Below are 18,505 nucleotides of genomic sequence, written 5' to 3'. Positions count from 1 at the left end.
GCAGTCACCACCCTCAGCCATGCACCAAGGACCCACCTGGACCCATGACATCCAAACTTGCCAGTTACCTGAAGTCTGCATTAGATCACCAAGAAAACTTGTTTCCAATTGGCCAATTGTGTATACGTACATACAGTAAATGAAGGTGGTGGGAAAAGTTTAGCAGGAGATGTTACAGTATGTGCTGCTGGTAAACTAACTTGCATCATCATTACCGGCAAGTTCAACGTTGATTGAACATATGAAAGCCGTGCACACCTACACAGAGTCTCCAGTGGTTGTGATTAAAGAGGGTGAAACAGTGGCGGAGCCGAGGTAGAAGAAGCTCAATGAACCGGTGAGATCAAAGCGCCACCACATGATGTCAGCCAGTTCCTCAGAGTCCAGAGAAGGCGGCGGTAAGATATACTAACTGTGTTCTGCAGCGCTCAGCATGAGATGGGAGTCTTTATTAGCCTTGTGCCATCTGTTTGTGTCTTTTCCTGTTATATCAACAACTCTGCGTGGGATTGTTTTATTGTATTTGTGAGATCTGAAAACCAGGATCCAAATTATACTTATGGGGTCCGACAGCTTTTTGATGACCAAAAATAAAAAATGTTGAGCCTTTAAATGACTTTTTGAGTGTTTAGACTTTTGAGTTGAGGTTTATGGAGGGTTAGGGTTTATGTGACGGGTCCACACAGACGTATACTAAAACAAGGATGTGTGTGTCCGTTTATTTTATTTTTATTCTTCTTTACTTCAATTTCTCTTTACAGCTCAGAGCTCCGCAGGGGTTTCCATAACATCACGACAGCTTGATGTGAACATAAAAGTGGTGCAGATCAGAGGGAGACGACTGGTGGGCTTCCACTGAGGGCGCTTTTATCAGCTAACAGGTTACTGTTTAAAAAAAAAAAAGCAAAAGAAAACGGGATTCAGACATACGACACAGGAAACTCACACTCAGCAAAGATTTTATAACACTGCTGCACAAGGGGAAAAAAATTTACATGTACCTGCATCTTTGAAAAGGAAGTTCATTGTCTGAGCTCAGATGCCTCCTATACTGTATGTCTCTCTGGATCCTCAATGCGATTCGATTTCAAGTGTCATGGCAAAACATCTGAAGACTTATGTCAGTGTTACTTAAATACTATTTGAAAAATGTCTAAAATTTAATTTTCATTTTTGTCATGGGTTATTGAGTGCAAATCAATGAGGGAAAACATTCATTTTAAGTGTGAGGCCGCAACTTAAAGCAGAAGTAAATGGAATATTTGTGTTAATATAAGTCTTAAATAGTTATATCTTCCGACAGCACTTACATAGAGTGTTTGGTCCGAAACACGGGTCTCTCAGTCACTCTGCTCTGCTGTAAGCCGAGGAGAAAACGTCTTGTATACTTCCTTGTATCCTACAACCTTTATCCAATGAGAGAACGGCATGAAGGGCTGTGTGTGCAGCCAAAGGATGCGCGTGAATGTGGTGACGTAGGGACGAGGACCAATAGATCCATGACAAGGGTGGGGGCTGCTAACTAACGAAGTTAGCCAAAACGACCGGATCGCTTACTTCTGCTTTAACAAACTAAAAAAAAAGGAAGGAGAGGGTGTCTGAAAACTTTCTGAACTCTCTGTAAATCCACCCATTAAAATTAAAGGCATCATAATTCCTACTTCGGTCACACTAACATTAAAATTAGTGTAAATCAATTCGTGCCCAGCTAAAGGATGGCAGCTGCAGACACATCCATCATCACAGCTACAGAGACAAGTGAGATTTTTCATTATGGTAAAAAAACAAAAAAGCAAAAAACAAAATAGACTTTCAGACATTTGAAATTAGAAGCGAGAGTTTTATTTTGCTTTCAGATATGAGTTTTGTGTCATGTTTGTTAATAAGTGTGTCTGGACACAGGGGGATAAAGGATGGAGGAGCAATCACCTCCGTTCACAGAACGTCAGCACATTTTCAGATATCTCCTGTTTTTTGTGTTTTTTTTTTCTTTGGCTGCGACAACCAAAAAGAAAAGAAAATCACATAAAGCCATTTTCACACTGAACAGTTATTACTTCCTCCAAGGAGGTTATGTTTTTGGTCCCAAGCTTCAATTGTTCTATTTGTTTCTTCTTTTTTTTTTGGTTGGGCATCTCCAAATTCATTTTGTTTGAAAATGTGTCTGCTGCAGATGAGGAGTCAGGTTACCAGGGTTGCCTCAGGACATATTTGAGCTACTTTACAAGCACCACTCACTGCATTTACTTGTTTGAAAGTTTTTTAAAATACTAATACATGACAGACGAGATGATGAGTACATGTGAGTGACTTTCAAAGTTAGACATTTTCAAGAGGTGCTGTCATTTCCTTTTTGACTCTTTCTGGGCAGATAGATGGGCTCTGAGGGGAAACTGCTGCTGAAGCTGAGTCATCTCTCCAAACTCCCGAACAAACTCAGGAGTGGAGCACACACACAGAGCCGGATGTCAACGTCAGCGTTGGTGTCTAATACCTAACCTGACGACCACTGGATGAACTGGCATTAAAGAAGATCAATACTATCTGATCAAAAGTTAAGCCTGTCCAATACTGTCCACAGATGGTAAACAGTAAATGTTAACATGCTAATAGTCTAATACTGTAATGTGGCTGTGGTGGCATATTAGTATTAAGCTTGAAGTGCTGAATAATTAACCAAGATGTTGATGTATAAGTACTTTAAAGGTGAACTAAGCAGGATTTCTCCCATGGCATGCTACATTTTTACCTTCATTAAAAAGCTCCAGAATAATTGTGATCATTAACTACAGTACATGACTTGTGACTTGTTACGAGTGACAACGGAGGATCTCTGTCTTCCACCTGCTGTCTCACGGCTGAAAACCAACCTTGCAACATCAGTGTAGTACTGTACCTTCATGACAGTTAAGACTACACAAACACAATATCGTATATGTTATGTAACGTTATCCACCGCTCCATTTATTGATTTTTCGCCGGCTTCATTGTAAACAGATACACATGGGCGAGAGGAGCGTAACAAAATGTGGATGAATCTCCGTTACCCACTTGTTAATGGGTCCATTTTCGATAAATATACCGTTTTGTCTTTATAGTTATTTTGATATTATTATTTTGTGGTCGACTCGCCCAGCATTTCCTAGTTTCGGTTTCATGGGCGCTCGTTGGCATCGTTTATGGTCGGAACTACGACGGTATCTGATCGTCTTCTAACCCCCGACTTTCGTTCTTGATGAATGAAAACATTCTTGGCAAATGTTTTCGCTTTCGTCCGTCTTGCGCCGGTCCAAGAATTTCACCACTCGCACAGAGTCTCATGGGAAATGTAGTGTGAAAACACTTCACTTTCTGAAACTCCTCATAGTCCCTTTAATAATCCTGTATCCCTGCGGTCATTGTTTATTTAATGCTTTAAAAAGTTATTATCTGAATATCTTTTACATCAAAATTTTCTCTTCCCTGAAATCAATTTCAAACATTGAATCACTCACTGACAGCCATTTCAGGACAGGTTTAACAAAACCTCATCATCCTCCCAAATATACAACAAAATGTTGAACTACTACAGTACCTTTATAATTTCTTTCCAGCTTTGAAAGAGTACAAATATGCAAAATATAACTTTCAATGCAAATTCCAGTGTCACCTAAGTTAGTAATTCCCCACATAACATCCACTTTGTCTGTGACTTTCACATTTACTCAGCTTCCGTTAGTAGAAATCAAATCACGTCATGTCATTAAAATGCCATAAACAATGTGACAAAAGTATCTGTGGTGATTTGAGGTCAGTTTCCTTCATGGATAATTTTACTTTAAATAAAGTGAACCACAGGAAACAAATGGACATAGCAGAGGAATTAAGTAAATGGGTTAAACCTTACACTCAGTTTTTCCATTTAGTTTCTGTGGCTTTTTTGTTGATATTGCACTTCACAATAAAAACCTGTGGTTAAACAAGTTTATCTGTGGTTTTGTGCTCAGTGTGTAGGTGGAGCAATGTGCTGCAGCGCCTCTACATGCACTCGTCGGTGTGATGTGATACTAACACACCAGCAGCTGCTCAGCCATCAGTGGGTGAAGTGTTGAGGTGTGTCTGACTCTGTGAATCTCACTCAGCATTCAGTCCGTCGCAGCGTCCTGCTCCCTCGGGGCTACAGACCGAGAGCTTCCCACTTTGTCAAATCCATGGACGCCGTCTGCATGCCGTGGCGCGGTCCCAGAGGCTCATGGGTAATCTTCCATCCATTGACTCCATGTAAACAGAAGTGTCATGATCTGACTTTTGATTTGTCGGCCTCGGCAGCAGCCGGCACCTCGAACTTTGTTCCTCTGCTGTCTCTGTCACAGCTCGGACACACTGCAGCCACTTTTCATTTAACTTTTCTCTTGTGTTAGGGTCGTGATTGGCCAGTGACCCGTTCTTAGGTCTTTAATACATAAAAGTACCACATTTGTTTATTGCATCAAGGCTTTTTGACTTTGTCAGGAACCTCTATTTAAACAAAATAAAATAAAACAAAATGGTCTGGTTAAAATAATGACATTTGTGTTGTTAGGGTCAATTTTGACCTGGTTATAACAATTAGAGTTGAAAACTGAAATCATAATGTAACCAAGAGATGAGAAAAAGATGGGATGATAAATAATTGTTTTTAGTGTGTTTTACAGCTGATTTAAGACTCGGGTCAAAACTAACCCTAACACAACAAGAGATGGCAGCAGAAAGCTACAAGAGGAAGGTTAAATTGAAGCTGACAAAAAGTCTGCAGGGGCCCATACCAAAAAATATTAAAAATTATATTTCCATGGATAAGGAAGACTAACAATGTAACTGAGAGAAATACAAAATAAACTGGATGGAAAAAAAAGTTTTTACAGCTGATCTAAAACTCACTCAAAACTGACCCTCACCCTAACACAAGAGATGGTAGCAGAAAGCTGACACAAGACAAAGGTTAAAGGTTGCAAATCAATGATGACTCCTGATTCTGAATTATTTTATTTTATTTAACCTTTATTTATCCAGGAAGGATCCATTGAGATTCAACAATCTCTTTTCCAAAGATGTCCTGGTCAGAAGGAGCAACATTACAAAACAATCAATCATACATTTACATACATAACAAAAGCAAGGTAGCAAAAAAGACAATGATAGTAAATACAATAAAAGAGACCCTAAAAGTGCAATACAATTTGAAAGCTAAGAGTCACAGGTTCAACTGGTGACTAATAGTTCAGAGAGAGCTTTTTTAAAGCCGGAAAGAGGGATGAGAGATCCCATCCTCATCCTGACTTGCAGGTCATTCCAAGCCCAAGGCCCAAAGTAGGAGAGGGTCCTCATCCCTAACTCCGTCCTCATTAAGAGAACCTTCAATCGCAACCAACTATTAGATCTAAGATCATGTGTGATTTGAACAGCGGTAAACTTTGAGCAGAGGTATGAAGGAAGTTTGCCTAAAATAGCTGTATATATTAGAATATACCAGTGCTGTAACCTCCGAGTGTGAAGGGAAGAAAAACCAGCAGGCGAGTCCTGAAAGCTGAACCTGTTATGAACCTCAAAGAATTTACATTATTGTTGCTGATGTGCACATCTGAAACCACATGACAAAGCTGAGATGATTAAACAGAGATAGTTAAGCAAGGAGGCGGCACACTTACAGTATTTTTCCACATTAAATCAGTCAGACTACCTGCTACAAAACTTTCCATGAGACCTGTCATCAATCTTCTTTATACACAAGTCAAGTATATATATGACTAAGTTTCTACAGTTTGTGGTGAGACCGTTGTTTCAGTCAGTATCTCCTGAGGATTAATATGAAGTGAAATCGAGAAGAGAAAAAAAAGTGGTGCACACGGCTCCAATTAAAAGCCCTCGGAGGCTGGGACAGTAAAAAAAAAAACCCACAACAGCATATGTTTCAATAACAGCCACTCTTTTTGTTCTGTGCCAAACAATCTTTGTCAAATATAAAAAATGTATTCACAATTAGTGGGAGGATCAAATCAGCGCTTTCCCATTTTCCCGAGCATGTCTGCACCAGCTGCTGAAGCAATGACTGTGTCGCTTTGCTGCTCCGACTACAAATGAATCTGAGCAGCCTGACGAGTAGCAGGCGAGCATTTCAGAGCAGAGCGCCGCCGTCCAAACAGAGCGCCACAATTAGCAACAAATTAAAGCAGATACGAGCGGAAATGAGCGTAGTTATCTCTCCGAGTCAATTGCAATTATGTTGAAACACACCCGCAGAAAATATAACCGAAGCGCCATCAAAACAGATCTGTTCGACAATTTCCAGTGAATTCCAATTAATTGTTTCAGTTTTTTTTTTTATTTCTAATGTGCAGAGAGAGTTGAGTTTTACAGTAGGCTACAGTGAGACAGAGGGCTCAATCCCCTGAAGGCCGCTGTTAGCCTGTGTGGCTCACTTCTGCCTCTCAGAACCGATCAGCAGATCAATAGATTTGGCAGCTGAGGCCGTCAGTCAGAGGCCGGCGGTGTTTGAGCTGACTGCAGTGCTTCCTCGCATCTTTTCATCCTCCTCACACATCCCTCTGATCAAACACATCACAGATCCCTGATGGGAAACACAGGCTGAGAGTCATACATTCAGAAACATATGATACAAGCATGTGTGAGAGTTTTCCTAGGATATAATACTTTTTCCCTCAGATTAGATGACGTAGATCTTGTTTCATCTCATCTGAAACAACAGAAGAACAGTTTACCTCCTCTCCTCTCTGACACGGAAGAGGTGTCGATCTGCACTGATGCTCGGCCGCTAAGACAAACCGATGCAAATTGCTCGCTGCTAATTGCTCCAATCCCCTTTTTCATTAACTTTAATCACCATTGTAAACTGCACCAGTGAGGAAAATCAACTAAGAGCAGGTGCATAGCTGTCAATCTCTCCCGTGTGCGTGGTTGAACTGACAGCAGCAGTCCAGTGACCCATTATATCGGTGCTTTAAAGTACAGTTGTGATCAATAGCTCAGGAGAGAGGGGTAAGAAATCTCCCACATGACATACAACAAGCGCTGGATAGTCATCCGCATTTTCACACGCCTGTATTAAAAGGATTAAATATTCACACACTGATTTGCACCAGATGGAAACACATGACCACACATCTGTATCCTGTCAGCCGGGATGAATCATTTCCACCTTGGTGACTCTGATTCTCAAGGTTTAGATGTCCACACACAGAGAAAAATAAAACATATGACTTCACATTCTTGCTCTCGCCACCACAATCACATTTTAATCCAAATTTCTGTGTGATCAGCATAAACAAACAAAAACTGACAGGAACCAGAGTCCAGAAGTTGACGTCTCCTTAATCGTCTTCCGCTTCAATAAGGTTTTAAGATCCTCCGCTGTTTAGGACCCAACATTTTGATTGTGTCTTCTGTAGCCTCTTGGACACAAGCATTGGATTAGAAGCAAAAGGACCATTAAATTGGCACCATTGGGTTATGTGTCTGGACTTAAAGGATAATTACCATTTTTTACAATCTGGACCTTATTTCTAGCACAAAATACGATCATTTACTCACCCAGATAACTTTGGTGTCATTACAAGTCGTTCTGACAAAATTAGCTCCAGCCGAGAGCCGTGTATATCCGTATAATGCAAGAACACGAGACACGCAACGCAGCCTCTAAATAACACATTATCCGCCGCGAAACTCGTTCATTTCACCAATATTTTGTTATGATACGCTAGTGCTGTTCCCCTCCGAGCCCGTGGTGGCATGTTATCAACATCCGGGGTCTGTAGGTCCTCTGACCTGGATGATGTCATCTCTGACCGCTGCCCTGCGCGGCTTGTTGCTACCGCTAATGCTACGGTTCGTTTCTGCGTGTTTCTGACTTGTCAGAACAAAATGAGCTTCCACAGGCTTCCTCTCCGCAACCTGGACTCACTAAAGCTCCGGCTAGTTGAGCTAAAAATGGACCCGAATGCCGAAGCGGAATGATTATTATCAGACTGAGCCGGGCAGCGGTCGGAGATGACATCATCCAGATCAGAGGTCAGTAGGTCAACCTACAGATGCCGGATGTTGATAACATGCCACCACGGGCTCGGAGGGGAATAGCACTAGCGTATCATAACAAAATATTGGTGAAATGAACAAGTTTCTCTGTAGATAATGTGTTATTTAGAGGCTGCATTGCGCTGCCCCGTGTTCTCGCATTATGCGGATATACGCGGCTCTCCGCTGGATCTAATTTCGTCGGAACGACTCATAATGACACCAAAGTTATCTGGGTGAGAAGCTAAATGATGGTATTTTATGCTAGAAATAAGGTCCAGATTGTAAAAAAAAAACGTTAATTATCCTTTAATGCTGATGCAAATCAATTTACAGAGCAGAAATGTAATATAAGATGCCAGATGTGTGTCTTCATAAGCTGAGTTTGTAACGTTTCTGTGTATGAGTTGTAAGTGTTAGTTGTCAGTGATCAATCAGGATCCCTGGAGGACTATTAGACACCACTCCAATCACTGTGAGGTCGCTGAGGTCAGGGTCGTCCGTCCACCAGAGTGAATCCATCAGCAGCAGTGGAAGAGCATGTTTCCTTTATAATATAACAATCTAAATTTCCACTTTTTGACCTTCTCTCTGTGTGAAATGCTTGGCACTGTGAACAGGATCGTGTTGTGTTGATGCACGGCCTCTCTTTGGAGAGGAGGAGAGAGTTGTTTCTGCTGCCAGGAGAAGACGAACGAACGCCGGTTGGTGTCACGAGGTTCAGACGAAACGACAGCCTTCGTCCTTACCGCCTCCATCAGCGTGTCTTGATTGTAGCCTGAGCTGTGTTTTTCTTTTCTTTCTTCCCTCCGTCTCAGTGTGAAACCCTTTTTTACATCAACCTTTTCATGTCCTGCTACGATTTAAATTACAGTCATATCTCTGCCTCGCGTTTGCATGTTCACCTGTGGCCAGCAGCCAGAATGTGTCACACTGTCATTCAGTCTAAAAATATCGAACACTCCTCTGCATGTACTGTATGGAGCCACGGGATGCAAAGCCACAATACACATTTCCCACACACTTACTTGGAAGCAACTGTACCTGTCTTTTTCAATGCATGCACATCTTATTTCCTCTGATTGTCTGTAGCAGCGTTTATAAACTAAACTCACACAGGCATGAGAGGCTATAAATGAAACTAAATCAGTGTAATTGATGGGGATAAATTGATGCCTTGCTCGTCTTTCTTTGCAACCAATTGTGATTTTCCATCTGTTTCTGTCTCACCTCTCATAAAGACGTCGGCAAGTTAAAACAGCAGCATCCCATTAAAGCCATTAATCAGCTGAGAGCTGTTCCTCCACTGGGGATATTAGTGCGTGAACAGCTTATTAGTTTGGATTAATGTTGTGTTAGGGAGGCTCTGCAGAAACACAATGCTTCCTCTTCGGTGAAGCTCGTCTGTAACCCACCGTGAAGACGGATACAGAGCTGTTTGTGCCGAGTGATGTACACACCAAGCCATGCTCATTTACATTTACAGAGGTAACTTAATTTGAAGGTTTATGTGGAAACATGCATAAATACAGCCTTGATTCCAACGTATTTTCTTTTATGTTACTTGTAAAAACTTGTTATAGATAAAATAATCCATATGCTAAACTGAATATAACCTACACTCAAGTCTGTCTCCTTGAAATTATGTTTATGCAGCAGAAAATACACAGGAAATATGATTGTCACCATATTTTCTATAAACGTAATCAGGGTAAACATCAGTTTTTATATTGTGCAAGTTGCAAATGCATTGATTGCTGAAAAATACCCTGTCTAGCAGGCCTGAATCCACTTATAGGGACTAAACCATTGTTAAACTTCAAGTATTACAAGTTCTGGATCAAAGGTTGCACAGCTAATTTGCATTAATTTGGATTTCACAGTCAGAAATATGAATCGGTTGTTCTCACTGTTGTTTTTAGTAACAAGACAGAGAAATGCAGCCATCTTTTGTTTATAAACCTTTTAAAATTTGATTAAAGTTCAAGGAGTTTGACAAATATATTTTCTGAATAGAGAAATATGTGCATAAAGTTTTATCTACAAGAGTTAGGCTACTAATCTCTAATTTGGCAGCTCCTTTTTTTCAGAGGCAAGTTGTGCTTTGGTTTAATACATAAAAATTAACAGTGACTTTCAGCACAAACGTGTTTATTTACATTTAATCACAATGTAAGCACAACGTCTCTCTCTAAGCTCAGACAGCTCCTGCTGAATCAGCTGCTGTTGCATCTTGATCCTTCCAGACAACAAAACGCACACACTGCTGTTAAGTATATAAGTTGTAATTACAGTGATTTCACATCCTGTTGACATTTGTTAGCTGCTCACAAAACAGGGAAATGAGAAGTGTGATACTACAGAAGAAAAAGAAGAAAAAGGAGAAGAAATGTTTGATATTCTGACCTGAAGTCTTTTAGCCTTCAGAGGAAACACTAAAGAGGAACTCCGGTTGAGACGTCGCTGAAAAGCTGAATATATTCCTGGCAGCTTTGAGCGAGCGTTGGCGTCCCCCCCCCCCCTTTTTTTTTTTATCATGATTTCACAAGAAAGAGCTGTGATGGGAAGGAAGAGAGACAGACAGTAAAGGTGAACGGAGAGAAGTTTGTTTGTTCTTTCTTCCCTTTGTTTCCCCTGACAACTCTGACCTCTCCCTCTCTCTCGTTCGCCGTCTGTCCGCTTCTTCTTTTCTGTTGTGGGTTCACCACAGAGATGTTTACTGGTGCTGCTGATTCAACTTTGTGATTCTCTTTAAATCACCTGACTCACAGGTGAGGTTGTTCATGCAGTACATTGGTACATTGGTATGGGATGTTTTCATCTCCATGGTGACAATTAACAAAGGTCAGATGAATCATTATTTCGTATTTCTTAAGGAATGTGTTTGTGCGTGTGTGCGTGCGTGATCATCTGTGGGAACAGATGACATTGTTTTATAAAAGTGAGCAATGATGTGACGTTCAGCACCAGATAAACTGTGAAATTTGTTTCAGCTGCATGTGCAAACCCACACCACACCTCCAAGGTTCACCTGACCAGGGGCTTTTATGAGGGTAAATCAGTCAGTCAAACCCACTTCCTGTGCTTCACACACATGCACAGTGCACTTGTAGTTCCTCAAAAGGTCGATGCGTTCCTGTAAATGCACAATTTACATGAAATGGGGCACAAACACACGCACATCTGCAAAAACACTTGTGTCAGCTTGTTGTGAGTTCAGCCTTTCTGATGTGTTGGCTCACTTCACTGCAGCATCAGTGTGGGTTCAAGTGTCCTTTAAACAGAGTGACTATGTTAATACAGTATGTCCCTAAGATTAAAGTCAATATGGCATTAGCCAAGTGTCGAATGGGACCCGGCACTGATGCACATGAGGAAAACAAACAGTTTACAGTAAAAACCATCAAATAGATGTTCAGCTTATAGACACGGGATGGCGCTGTTGAACTTGAGGCCGGGAACTGTGTGGGTTGTGGTAAATCAGTTGTGTTTCTGAAGAAGTAACAGAATCTCAGCTTTGAAATCAGCAGGGCTGATATTATCTTTTTTTTTTTTTTTTTAAGATGATTGCCGGTAAACTTTCAGTCATCCTTCATTTACCATCATCATGACAAAAGCATGAAATGGGTGGGTCACCGGGAAACTTTTTTTTTTTTGCTGAAGTTCCACCGTGAAGACAGATGGAGTGGGGTTTGTGGCGGTTGCAGCTGTTTGTGATGTGGTTTATGTCGACTGACAGTAACAGGACACACACACACTGATAAACACATATAGAGGTAACTTAATTTGAAGGTGTTATGGTATATTATCTGTACAGTGTCTTTAAATAGAAACATGCATATGCTAAACTAAATAATATAAGAAGCACACAAGCCTGTCTCTCTGAAATCATGTTTATGCAACAGCAAATGTCTAGGAAATATAACCATGACCACATTTTATAAAGTATAAAATCAGTATATATGTAAGTTTTTGGTAACACTTTATAATATGTACACACTATTAAGCGTTAGTTAAGCATTAAATACTGCATTCATCATTTATAACACATAAATACTCATTAGTATGTAGTTTGTAAAACACAGATAAAAATGTTTTACTCATCATTGACAAGCACTACCTATTTATAAACTGCATACTAATGAGTATTAATGCGTTATAAATTAAGAATTCACTGTTTAGATTAGATTAGATTATACTTTATTTCATCCCCAAGGGGAAATTTGTTCGTGACAGCAGCATTTATTAATGCTTAACTAATGCTCAATAGTGTGTACTTATTATAAAGTGTTACCAAGTTTTCATTTAATGCACCTTGCAAATGCATGGGTACTGAGCATCTTAGTAAATGAGTTGCACTAAATAAACACAGTTTTCCTGAAAATATATCCAGTCTTGCAGGACATAATCCACTTGTAGTGACTAAACTTAAAATATTACAAATTCAGGATCAAAGTTTATACAACTAATGTGCATTTATATGGATGTCATAGTCACAGATATTAATTATTTGCACTTATAACCAACTATTGAGGTGAAAACAAGGGAATTATTTACCTGACATGAGTTTATTTAAAAAATATGTTTTGATCTAACCCTCCAGTAGCTCATTATGACCCGGGTTATAGTGTCATTTTACTGAGCCTGATCTCTGACCTCTTTCTTGCCACATTATTGTTATCACACACCATAATAACACACTTTATCACCCATAAGTTTTTTTTTGTTTTTTTTTTTTAAGATGATTGACGGTAAACTTCATTCAGCCAGCCTTCATTTACCAGCATCATGACAAAAGCATGAAATGGGTGGGTCACCGGGAAACTTCTTTTTTTTTTTTTTGCTGAAGTTCCACTGTGAAGACAGATAGAGTGGGGTTTGTGGCAGTTGCAGCTGTTTGTGATGTGGTTTACTGATAGTAACACATATATACATACATACACATATAAGCCGTGTTTCCACTGCAGGAGTTCCTGGTAAAGGGAGGGGGTAGGAACTTCTACAGGAACCGTCCTCTCACTCGGCCCTCTCAGTGGCCGTGTTTCCACTGCAGAGTAGGACCCCGCGGCGACGTCATGAGTTTCGATCGCCGCTTAATCGCTGTGCGACAGTTTCGACCGTGACGTCACCCAGGCAGGTCACAAACAAAAATCATAACAACAACGAAGAAGGATGGAAGGAGCTGAGGTGGTACAGTAGGCGCGTTTCTGATTTGTGTTTGTGCCTATGGTTTGTGCACATGGCGGTTGATTGTAATCCTGCTTGAGTTTTTTTTTTTTTTTAACTTTTCACGGCATTGTTTCACGGCGTGATGGATCCCCAGTGTGTCGAGGTGCGCTGATATTTTCATTTCGCCGCGATGACTCAAACCCCCTCTGAATCTCCTCGGTGCCATAGACTACAATCAATGCCTGCACCTCATCGTCGGTCCATTTGTGTACATCTTCCTGCTGTTTTCTTGTTGTTTACAGCGGTGTCTGCTAGGCTAATGCTCACCTTCTGCTCCGCCTTTTAAAAATGCCGGTTGTTTTGGTGGTTTCTGGTGGCGTCAGAGCCTGCTCTAGCTTTAGCCAATCAGCGCCGGGTTAACCTCGAGCCCCACCCAGGAGCTTTTCAGGGCCGAACGGAGTACCTACCCTGGAGTAGGTACTCCTTTGGCCCCCGTAAAAGTTCCTGTAAATGGCCCTGTGGGGGAGGTTCCTGCAGTGGAAACACGCACCAACGGGGCTGGCCCCATAAAATTACCCCGAAGTTCCTGCAGTGGAAACGCGCCTATAGAGGTAACTTAACTTGCAGGTGTCTTTTAATAGGCATGCATATGCTAAACTAAACATAACATGCACACAAGCCTGTCTTTCTGAAATCCTGTTTATGCAACAGCAAATGAAAAGGAAATATAACCATGACCACATTTTCTATGAACTTAAAGCAGAAGTAAGCAATATTTTTGTGTTAATATAAGTCTTAAATAGTTATATCTTCCGACAGCAATCACTTACATAGAGTGTTTGGACCGAAACACGGGTCTGTCTGTCAGTCACTCTGCTCTGCTCTGAGCCGAGGAGAAAACTTTTCTTGTATCCTACAAGTTTTATCCAATGAGGAGAGAGAACGGCATAAAGGGCTGTGTGTGCAGCCAAGGGACGCACCTGAATGTGGTGACGTAGGGACGAGGACCAATAGATCCATGACGAGGGCGGGGGGTTGCTAACTCCACCGGCTGACAAGACGTTATGGTGCGTTCAAGGCAGAACGTAACTCGTGTTTTTCTGACCTGTGAAGTCGTACTAGTTCGATCTGGTACGAGTTCACGGGTCGGAAGTTACGAGTGGCCGTTATAGTGACTTTCACAGGTAAAACAGGTCGGAAAAACACGAGTGGGTTGCCTGGAACGCTACAAAGTCGTAAGTCGTGACTTGAAGCTGTAATTTACGGTTTCAAAAGCCGGCCTGGAACGCAGCATTAGCCAAAACGACCGGATCGCTTACTTCTGCTTTAATCAGGATGTACGTTTTTGGTAACACTTTACACACTATTAAGCATTAGTTAAGCATTAAATACTGCATTCATCATTTATAACACATGAATACTCATTAGTACTGTATGTAGTTTGTAAACACAGTTAAAAATGTTTTACTCATCATTGATAAGCACTAACTATTTATAAACTACATACTAACAAGTATTAATGCTTTATAAATTAAGAATTCACTGTTTATTAATGCTTAACTAATGCTTAATAGTGTGTACTCATTATAAAGTGATTTGATGCAACTTGCAAATGCATTGATACTGAGCATCTTAGTAAATGATTTGCACTAAATAAACACAGTTTTCCTGAAACTATATCCAGTCTTGCAGGACAGTATCCACTTGTAGTGACTAAACCTAAAGTATTACAAATTCAGGATCAAAGTTTGTACAACTAATGTGCATTTATATGGATTTCATAGTCACAGATATTAATTATTTGCCAGACATGAGTTTATTTAAAAAATGTATTGATCTAACCCTCCAGTAGCTCATTATGACCCGGGTTATAGTGTCATTTTACTGAGTCCTTTCAGCCGAGCCTGACCTCTGACCTCTTTCTTGCCACATTATTATTATCACACACCATAATAACACACCTTATCATCACCCATAAGTCCAGAGCTATCAAAATAATACGGCGGCCTCATTGTCCGAGCTGATGTGATTTATTCGCAGACACTTCAGAGTGACCTCCAGGCCTCCTTATCTCACAGCGATGAGCGTCGTCTATCTTCCCCTGAAGCGTCTCAGCTGCTCTGCCTGTCAGTCAAACAGAAACCAACTCACACACACACACACACACACACACACAAAAACACACAGCTGGGGAAGAAAGAAAAAGAGTTATTGATGCAGGTGAACCACTCCACCACCCTCGCTCAGCTCTTTGTAGCTGAAATGTTCCCACTGAGCAGAGACATAGATCGGCTTTTAATCACCAGCTCCTCTCTCAATAAGACGAGTGGGAACTCTTGATGAGACCATTCAGACAGAGACATTAGAGGACGGTGTTGTTTCCTTTGTTTCTGCCCGTGTTGGGGTTTTGTTCAATTAAAACACTCGTGGCAGTGAATCTCACCCCGTCAGCCAAATGCAAAAACACACACATACACACACAAACACACATTCTGTCTCATTAAGAAACAATAAAGCACATTTCGGATGCAAATGGATGCAGATAAAGCAAACAAACTGTTTCACGAGGGCCGTCGTTATTATTATTATTTGGTTTCATCTTTATTTAGAGAGCTGGCAGAAAGTATTTGTTATGCTAATACGTTCACAAATATGAAAATGTAGTGGGTAAATATTAAAGTACTTCAACAGGAGGCCAGAAAAGAGCATTTTGAAAACACCAATAAAGGTAGGAGGTTTTTTTTGTTTTGTTTTTTTACTGTAGGTATAAAAACATAAGCGGTATCTCATGGGAGCCGGCCACTGCTTTACTATCGGCCACTAATTGGTTTTGCAGCCTGAGGTGAAGTGATGGCGGATAATCGCAGCAGTCTGCAGGAGATTGACGGGCAGCAGGGAGGAGGAGGAGAGGCGTGAGGTGTTGCACTTCACCGTGACAGCATGAGTGTCAATCAGAAGACATTTATCAGTGTTTCAAACTTTTACATTTGTGCAAAATTGTTTGTGCACGGGAAACTCCACTGTGTCCCGGTTTGTCCCCGGTACTTCCCCCTTGGTACCTCTGTGTGTGTGTGTGTGTGTGTGTGCTTCTGTACTTCTGCCTCTGTTGTCTTATTCATTTATTTTATTACTCAGTGGGAAGTTTAGACCTGTTTGTCACTTTCATTTTAATAAAAAACAAATCTAGTCATTTCCCTGTCGTCGTATCTTATATTTAATTCAAGCTGAACATCAGTCAGCAGCAGTGACGTCACACTTGGCAGTCACAAACCAACTTCTTCATTCCTTGCTGAGTATTTTAAATTTGCAAATGAGGACATGATTTGAAAATTCCAGTTATAAAAACACATTCAACTGTCAATTGTGTGGTATTGGGAAAGGATTTCTTTCAGGAAATTTTGCAGAAATTGCAAAAGAGTTAGCATGTTGATGGGAAATCTGACATATGACATGTGACTTCCCTCTCCACATGTTGAGCTAGAGTCAATTACAGTTTTTCTCAGTCGCTTTGGTGCATTTCTCAAAACAATTACTGTAGTAACCTGCAAAAGCCTGTCACTTGCTCACAATGGATCATTCATCCCTCAAAAATATACTGTAATTATTTATCATAATGAAACTGTCAGTGTCAAAATGAGAAGTCCTAACCCTAACCCTAATCCTAACCCATGTTTTCATTATGACAGTTCACTTTTAAAGCTTAAAGTCTTACATGTTTTTTTTTTCCATTGCTAAGAAGCAGTGGTGAAAAGGTCACATGTTCAAAACTCTTACGTAATACAGCCAGCATTTCCATCAGGCATCTCAGCTAAACAGTTACTGTAATGCAACAAAGTCAGATCTTAGTGACACTATCTGAAAATGCTCATATAAATAAAAGAAAAATACACCACACTCATCAATTTACAACAAACATAAGAAACACCCTTTGGGTAGAACTGTGCACAACTTCAAACAATATTGCAGTCCATAATCATCAGCATCAATTGTAACGATTGAAACGGATTCAATATTCCCAAAGATATTGTCATCCTTTGTATCGCTCTCAACCTCATGTCATTGTTTGCAGTCACCATTGCACAAATGGCTTCCTCTTCCACCTCTGTGAGGTTGTCTTGTAATCCTATGTGGTGCAGAGTAAAACCACATGTACAGTAAACATGAGATATACTGCATTTACCCATATTACTGTAATGTATAGTGCTTCTCACTTGCTGCAAAATGCTGTAGTAAGTACCATACTGTAAATATAGCAAGTCTTTATATACAGTAAATGCAGTATCTACTGTAGTAGTAGTAGTAGTAAGCTGTGAGTCTAAATGTAAAATGTAAAAAGTTCTTGTAGCCTACCGCTGTAAACTACGTAACTACGTACCAGTGAAAGGCATCACAGTGAAAACATGCGAGTCGATGAACGATGACGATGTGTGTGTGTGTGTGTGTGTGTGTGTGTGTGTGTGTGTGTGTGTGTGTGTGTGTGTGTGTGTGTGTGTTGTGTGTGTGTGTGTGTGTGTGTGTGTGTGTGTGTGTGTGTGTGTGTGTGTGTCACTGTTTACATGGCAGCTGTTACAGTAATAACATTACATAAAAAACAAACTTAAGGACCGGAGTAGAGAGTTTGTGACCACATGAACTCTCTCCACATTAGTTTCACATCTTGTTTTGACGCTATGTATTTTACAAGAACAATGCAATTTTATTTTGAGCTTTTGACCGTCTTGTGTGCTGTTGTGTGCTTTTCTTGTGTGGACCCCAGGAGGAGTAACTGCTGCTGATCTGGTAGCTAATGGGAATCAACTATCAAACTAGTAAATATAAAGTAGGAAAACCATGCAGTAATACTCAATGATCTGTGTGTTACACAGAAGCAGAACAACTGTGAAGCTGTGCTGACATCTTGTGGTGGTTATAATCTGTTTTCATATACCAAAAATGTACAGTTTTACTTTTGATTCATTCATTCATTGATATGATACTTCTAAAACCCAGTCATCTCACACACATACAGAGAAAAAAAACAGAGAGTGCATTTATTATAATTGCAGGATGGCAGAGAAAATGAGAGTGACAGTTATATTGCATCTACTCTCTACTCTCAGAGAGCAGAGTGGGGAGGGTGGTGTCTTTATAGTAAATGAGGCTTTTAGAGAAATATTGAGGTTGGAGGAGGATCTCTCTCTATCTACAGTACACCCATCTACCCCTCCTTCTTCTTATTCTTTCTCTACAGTTACCACAAAGTGCCACCACCAACATCTTACAGTCTCCCATTACAAACAATAAGGTTCAC

Source organism: Trachurus japonicus, chromosome 15 (genome assembly GCF_045865225.1).
Source record: "Trachurus japonicus isolate A0001 chromosome 15, Traja_1.0".
In the NCBI taxonomy this organism is placed as follows: domain Eukaryota; kingdom Metazoa; phylum Chordata; class Actinopteri; order Carangiformes; family Carangidae; genus Trachurus; species Trachurus japonicus.
This window is presented reverse-complemented; position numbering follows the sequence as displayed.